Source organism: Pinus tabuliformis, chromosome 8 (genome assembly GCF_031772625.1).
Source record: "Pinus tabuliformis cultivar Carrire ecotype Pingquan chromosome 8, CPIR1, whole genome shotgun sequence".
Taxonomy (NCBI): Eukaryota; Viridiplantae; Streptophyta; class Pinopsida; order Pinales; family Pinaceae; genus Pinus; species Pinus tabuliformis.
The window spans coordinates 1734496044-1734504051 of record NC_142294.1 but is presented as its reverse complement, the minus strand read 5'-3'; positions in this window follow the sequence as shown (position 1 = coordinate 1734504051).

Sequence of the window (8008 nt, the reverse complement as noted above, 5' to 3'; positions counted from 1 at the left end):
TTTTAGGAAAATGGCATCAAGAAAAATTTCTGTGAATCTTTCTGGAGCAAGGAGTCTTAAAGGTGTATCTTCAAAAAACGTTGGTGAACGAACTCCACCTGAGCTCATACCTACAAATATGTCAACTGCTTTAAGTGATAAGAAGCTAATCTCAGATTGGAAAAGTTCAAAAGAGGTGAAATTTCCATCAAGAGCCTGGTATGTGAAAGAAAGAGAGAGCACAACTGTGAATATATATCTATACATTGATACACACAATAATAATGAAAATTTGGAGGTGATGGGAAAAGTCATAGATATGTGTTCGGTACCAAACACTGAAGTTGTTTACGTACTTACAAAAACTGCCAAGTCACATGAAAGGATTAAATACCGACTATCATATTCATTATATGATAGGAGAGAAGTATCTACAAAGTTGTGTAAACAAATCGTAAATGATATGACACAAAACACGGTAAGTATTGTTATTTGTATTTTTATTTTGCGTTTTGAAAATGTCTCGCTATATTTTTTAACTTTGATTATATTAACATATGATATTTTGTTTGGCAGAATTTTGTTGAAAGCTGTTCAATTATGGTGGGAGGCATTCATTACATAGAGAATGATATCATGAACGTTGTCAGCCATTTTTACTCAGTGTCAGAGGAAGATATGCAAAACATGGAAAATGTAGTAATTGATGATGCTACAAAACTACATCCAAAGAATCAGAAAAAAAGGCCTCTGGTGGATAAATCTAGCAAGGGTAAACAAGTTACTTTTGAGGACGATGAAGTTGACAATGAAGCATATGTTGCCATTACTGAAGATGACATTGAAATTGTGGAAGGTCGTAAAAGACCAAAAGTAACAATGGCCAAGAATAGATCTCTTCAGAATGTTAATACGAAAAAAAGTAGAGTTGAAGATCTTGAAGTAGTCATTACCAGCAGTCAAGAACCTAGTGAAACTTCAAAAGAAAGCAGAGAAATCATTACACCAGGAGCTGATTTAGGTGATGGCATTATCAAAACAAAACAAAATGTCATTCGACAGAATTTGACAAAGAGAAACTTAGTTGATGGTGGTCGTACATTTCAGTGAAATGTGACACAAACCTATAAGGCAAGTGAAGGACAATGCCAATATCAAGTCAGAAAGCCGCATCATCTGCATGTTCACAACTTGAAGACATTGATGAGGTACAATCCATATGCTCATGTGGTTAGTTATGTGCTTCTTGTTGATCCACTTCAAGTTCCCAACAAAGAAGCATTTGATAAGTCAAAATGTTTTGAATACAATTATTATGTGCTTGGGGGGAACCATTCTGTTGAAGCTCAAAGACAATTGATGGAGGAATATCCTAATAACCCACGTTTTGAAACGATGAAATGTATCATTTATGCTGGTTTAAATGAAACAGAAGCAAAGCTAGTGGCATGGGATCATAATTCAGATAATGAATATAGGATGTCTATGACTTTGGTCCAAAAGGTTAGATTTATTCATAGTGAATTCCTAGAAAAATGTGGTGGGGATAAGATCAATATTACTACAGATTTCCGAAAGGAATGTTGTATGGAAATAGGCTATCAAATTGAAGATAAAGGCAATTCAAAAAATGGAAAAGACAACAGATCTAGCGATTTATTCAGAGGTGTTGATAACATTTTCCAATTGGCATTTAGAACTGGAGATATTTGGAATTTGATTGATGACATTTTTAGCATGTGGGAAGACATTGGCATTAAAAACCAGAAGGTCAGAAAGTCTAAGCCATTGATATGTAGCAACAATAAATCAGCGCCTGAACTGAAGCAACTTCCAGACGATATGACCATCACGCCTTGGAGGGCGATGCAAGGAGTGAAAGATGAAAAAATTGTCAAAACAATATTATCTCGTGTGAAGTCGGGGGAATTATCATTGGAAGAAATGTCTGAAGAATTTCAAAAGTAAGTTTGCTGAATTATTTTTACTTATTTCCAGGATTATAGTTATCTTTTAACTAAAACATGTTGTTATTGGTAGTATTTGTTATACATATCAGTATATTAACTTTTTCTTACTTTATCTATGCAGTCACAAAGTTTACATGAAAATTTAGGAACAAATGGTTAAATTGTTGAATGAAGATAGTTGGGATGATGTTGTACGCAACTATCCAGATTCAAGTTCTACATCAACATTGAAAGCTTTTTATCTTGCATTTAAAAAAGTAACTTGATTTATACATTCAGTTTTAATCATCTGTGTACTATTTTTAATTTAAATTAAAACTTACACATACATTTGTTTGTTTGGTAAAAGATGAAGAAAGAAGATAATGGAGCACCAGACAGTTTCAAGACTTTTATTGAAAAAATAAAGATTGAAAGACTGAGAAAGCAACGTATTAAGAATGTTGAACTTGATCCAACTCTTAATCATTTCATTTGGAATGGGCTAGACACTATTCAATATCAAGTAATACAAGGCGACTGTGAAGACATTGCGAAACTCATACCAAAAAGGGATTATGCCCTCGTTATTGCAGATATTCCCCATGGTTTCAATATTCCAAACATTTGCTATGATAATGACCCTTATACTTATCAAGCTTTTAATAAAGTGGTGGCGGGATTTAAGGAAGTGACGTCATCACCATTATGGAGATTTGTGACATTTCATTCAGACACACAGTTGGCAATGTTATTGTCAAGCTTCAAGGGGAAAACAAATTCAAGGATGCAGCTTACATGGTAAGATGTTTAAAGGTATATTTGATTAATGTTGAAAAATTAATTTATGTACAAGTTAATTGAACTTTTACTATTTTATGTTACAGGCAAAAGTCAAATCTTCTTGACAATGAAGATCAACAATTTATAAATGACTATGAGTTCATTCATATTGATAGTTGGGCAAAAGATGATAGCCATATGTCTATGATTTTTAATCGGGTGGACAAAAAGAGTCATAGCCAAATACTGACTTATGATGCTGTTGTGAGAAAACTAACATATGAAGACAAAGAAATGAAAGGAGAGATAGTTAACATTTATCAGAAACCACAATTATTGATTAACTATCTTATAGACATATGTTCAAATGAAGGAGATTGGGTTCTGGATTTATTTTCTGGCTCAGGTACGTTTTGCCACATGGAATTGAATTTCAATATGTTCTTTTTTTTAATTAATATGTCATTGTACTAATTTACTTCATTATTTTTTTGTGCTTGATAATTAGGTACAACACTAGCATGCTGCCTTCAAAAAGGAAGAAATTGCATTGCAATTGAGAAAGATCCATTACAATGCAATTTCATTCAGCAAAGAATTAATGCTCTTCAATTTCTTCCAGATGCAATGCAAGAAATTGGGTTGAAGAAAGGGGACTTTAGTGAATCACGTGTGGCAAAAAAGGCAAAGGAACCCCAACCACCATTACATGGAATGTATGGAAAGACACATATTGGGGGATTTGCAGACATGAAAGACCCATTAGAAGAGGAAAATGAGCAAAATGAAACAGAAAATATTGTGGAAGAGGACAATGATGAAACTCTAGAGGACGAAGAGTTTGGATTACGTGACATTCTTGATTAAATTTAAGTTATGCTTGTAACTCAAGCTTTGCAATGTTTTGACTTTGACATTTTATGAGAAGAATAAATACTCAATTAGGGTTGTTATACGTTCAATATTGGTAATATGTGATTTTTGCATTGATTTTTAAGTTAATCATTTTTTTTTGAAAAAAAAGTAGTTATTATTATCTTTTTGACATGAAATTCATAAAAAAAACTATTATTTGACCATTTTTAGTTAATATTTTTGTATAAAAATTGTGATTTTGACATGTTAATTCTAGCAAAAAATTATCAAAACGTTTAGTTTTTTTGTTATATTTATGTTAAAAATGGTTATTTTTTATGTCCATTGTTAAAAAATGTTGTTTTTTAGAAACAATTATTTCATGTGGATTGAAAAATTAATTAAGGGGGTTGAAAAGATGTATAAATATGTAGATTATCTAAAATTCAAACTATCGACTTTATAATTTAAAAACGCAAAACAATAAAAAACCCACTAAAAAAAAAAAAAATTAAGATAGAGAACAAGAAAATATGAATACAATGACGACTTCAAAAACTATCAAATTTAGAAAATAATTTTTTACATTTCACACACTAGAAAATTTAAAGTCAAAAATTAGGTCTTTTAAAAAAAGGGTGTGATGCAGAATACACACTTTTTAAAATCAGGATGAAAATCACTACCATTCACTGAGCCTCACCCACTAAATGCACATGAAAAAAATTAAAGTTCCAAAAAGCATGTTCTTAAAAAAACATGTGTATTCTGCATCAACACTTTTGAAAATCGGGTCATTTTTTTGCCACCTCTACAAAACGGGTAACAGTATCAGTTCCCGTTTCAAAGTTTACATTGTTTTGGGAGATAGCTAGAACAGAGTGGGCAAGGATAAGAGTGACAACCCCTGCCCCTTGTCGTTGTCATGGTCCTTGTACAATCTAAGTGACAACAGAACTAACTCCTAAAGCCACTAGCCCTAAAGTCTAGACACCCCCCCAACTCACCACTCCAAATTAAATTTCGATGGAGCCTCAAAAGGCAATCCATGTGATGCCAGAATCGAGGGAGCCATAAGGAACCACAAGGGAGAAATCATATGCATCTACAGAGGCTACATTGGTCATGATAGCAACATTGTTGTGAAAATGGAAGCTTTGATACAAGGCATCCTCATAGCCAGGCATAGAAGTCTCCACCCTCTTATTGTTGAAGGAGACTCTCAATTGATAATCCAAGCAATAAAAAGCTTCAATCATGTTTTTCCTCGATGAAGGGCTCCTTTGGATGGAGATTATATCACAACATGAAACTTCTCACCCAACCTCTAACTCCACAAGAAGCAATCATCTTCTCTCAAATCAAACAGAAGGCCAATTCTTTAGATGATTTCTTAGCCAACAAAGGGGTAGAGGAATGTCTTCCATGTGTAAAGCTTTCTCTCAATTCCCCCCTAAACTCTTCTTGGGTTTCTCAATGCACTAAGATTTCCCACCGTGATCTCCAAGCCCTAGATTCGAGTGTCATGTCAGCAAAGGGAACCATTTACCATCTCAACAATTGATGCACTTATTGCATTCACTCTGAGGGATCGACAACACCTCAAGTCTACCCCGTTGCCTATCCACCACTACAACAATCCCTACAACGACAACCTCCTTTCAGCTAAGCATTTATGGCCCTTCAAGTCGTTGTACACACATCCTCTTGTTAGTAATAATGGCTCGCCCGCAGAGAATGTTAAGTTTGCCAGAAGCAAGGATATCAACTGGTAAAAGCGCTAGTTGCTAACATTCAAAGGTAACAAAAATCAAAGAAGTTGATCTCAACACTCCTTCGTGTTGATTTTTGTAGCATCAGATGTGCTCTAGCCTTGAAACTTTGTAGAGAGGCTAATACACATGCATTCTCCAAGACCTAGAAATCGTTTGGGAAACTTCCACCTAAAAATGGTTGAATTAAAATAATAAATCATTTTTAAAGTATTCCTAAGTCTAAACTTAAGAAATGTGATTAATTAAAGGGTATTAATTAAATCTGGTGTGAATATTCTAAATGAAGACGAGGATCAACTCCCAGTTAGTCTTAGCCCTTGATTATGATTTAATCTTGATCATTGGTGCTCCAACGAGAAATTATAAGGAGCTTGATGGGCACTTGGAGAACACGCCGAAATAGTGACATCTAGAGATCAAATTTCTCAAGAGTAGCAACATTGAGTTGCTGGAGAGAGATCAAGTGATCTTCTTGCAATGAGGGGCAGGGATAGTAGACCAGAGAAGACTTTTCCAATCTCGGTGAGTGCAAGGTAGAGAAGGCATCAAGAGGTCCAGAGAGGCAGCGTAGTGCCACCTAGAGACAACATAGTGCTTTAGAGGGAGTATGTAATTTTGTTGAGAAGCAGTCGAGAGCCAGTGCCAGAAGTCGGGGTGTGAGTCCAGGATGCCAAAGAGTCAAGTTTCTAGTGGGTAGAAGATCAAAAGGAGAGGGTGATTTAGTCCCTTGAGTTGTGGCGCAGTGACTGCGTAGCCCGCACACAGATAGTGTAGGGCAGATCATCCAGAGCACGGATCAGTGTCAGATCTCTAGTGATAATGTGAGATATTTTCTCACTACCTCTTTGCCAGTTTATTCTCTGTATCAAATAGCCAACTTTGGCATCCAATGATTTGTACTCAGATTACTACTGCATAATAATAAAACCCTCGGCTACTACACCGGTTTTTCCAAGTTGGGTTTTCTCGAGGACATTGGTCCAAAAACAACGATGTAATTGTGTGTGTTTATTTCTCTCTTGTGCAATGTTTTATTTCCGCAAAATTTTATATTGTGAAGGTTGCAGTAGATTTTATTTCGATGTTTACTATGTAACACTATAAATAACTTGATTAAAAAATTAACAAGTAGGATAAATTAAATCAATTGTCGCAGTAGGAATTCAAGTCACCGAATTTTCAAATGGTATTAGAGCATAGATCGTAAGCCGAAGAGCTCAGAGTAGAAGAGGGGAAGGAGGTTCGAATTTTTGCATAGGCATGCATAGGAAGCAATTTGAAACCCCAGGGGCAGCGTATTTCCTTGGCCAGAGGGTCAATTTTTAGTGGAAATTTTACTTCTTTGAGTGAGTCGACAAAGAATAAATTTTTTGAGATCGAACAGTACCAATAGCAGAGGCAGTAGCAACAATTTCCTTTGAAGAGCATATCTTCAGCTATGATGCATATTTTGCATCAATTTGCTAGTGCAAATGGCGTCAGGAGGAAGGAAGAGCATGCATTGAGGGAATTCTTTCCTCAGGGGACTTCTAGCCAAGAAGTTTAAATGTTCCTAGCAGAGCAGCAATAGTTGTGTGCGGAGTTTCTCACTCTAGAAGGGAGTGCGAATAGTTGGGAAGTAGTTGTGCAGAGGAGAAGAGGAGGAGTTCAACATTTTTAGAGAGATGGCATCAGCTAGGTTGAGAGATCAAGATTAGTTGGATGGAGCCTCCAACTATGTGATCGAGAAGGCTAAAATTTCTTACCTTCTAGATGAACATGATCTCAAGACTTATGTCGATAGTGTGGTAGTTGTACCCGCAGATGCAGATTCGCTTAAGAAATACAAGAAGGAGACGACGAAAGCTAAGAGGTTGATTCTTAATGAGGTTCGAGATCATGTGGTATCTCACGTAGCTAGCAAAGATACTGTCCAACAAATGTGGGAAGCACTAGCTACGTTGTATGAAGGGTCTTTCGAGCAACAGAAGATGTATCTTGATGAGAAGTTGATATGCACAAGGATGCAAAAAGGGAAGTGTATAGACCCCTCCCTTACTAGGCTTTGGGATGAACTGTCTTCAGTAGGGTCAACGCCCTAGCCTACAAAGTTTGTATGATTAGCTTTGAACAACTTTTCCAAAGAATCGCAAGTGTTCATCCAGAGTATCCTAGGCACAGAAAAACTATCAGATTGGGAATGTATGTGGGTTGATATACAACAGGAGGAGATGAAGCGAGATTTGGTGAAGAGCACCATCTGTGGCGCTAGCAGCAACAGTGGGACGAAGCATGTAAAGGAAGAATAAGATATGGCCCTCGCATCTAAGGGACAATAGGAGCAGCGCGGGAGAAAGAAGGATATTTCCAAGATCAAGTGTGGAGCTTGGCCACTATATCACTCAATGTCCTCTCAGAAAGAAGGGCAAGGAGGAGAAGCAAGATCAGCACGCTGCATCTACTGATATCAACAAGTTGTCCTCCAGATTGGAGGAAGAGTTTTCCATAATCACTAACATATCTCCAGGAGTGAGGTGGGGTGATTTGGACTTGTAGCCCTAGAAAGCTACAAGATGGGCATGATTCTTGAGGAGGTCCACCTCATGGATCAATACCTTGCTACGGGGGCCCACAAGATGCAATAGCAGGATAGATCAACGGCATTTGGTGCAGTTAGGTGCTAGAGTG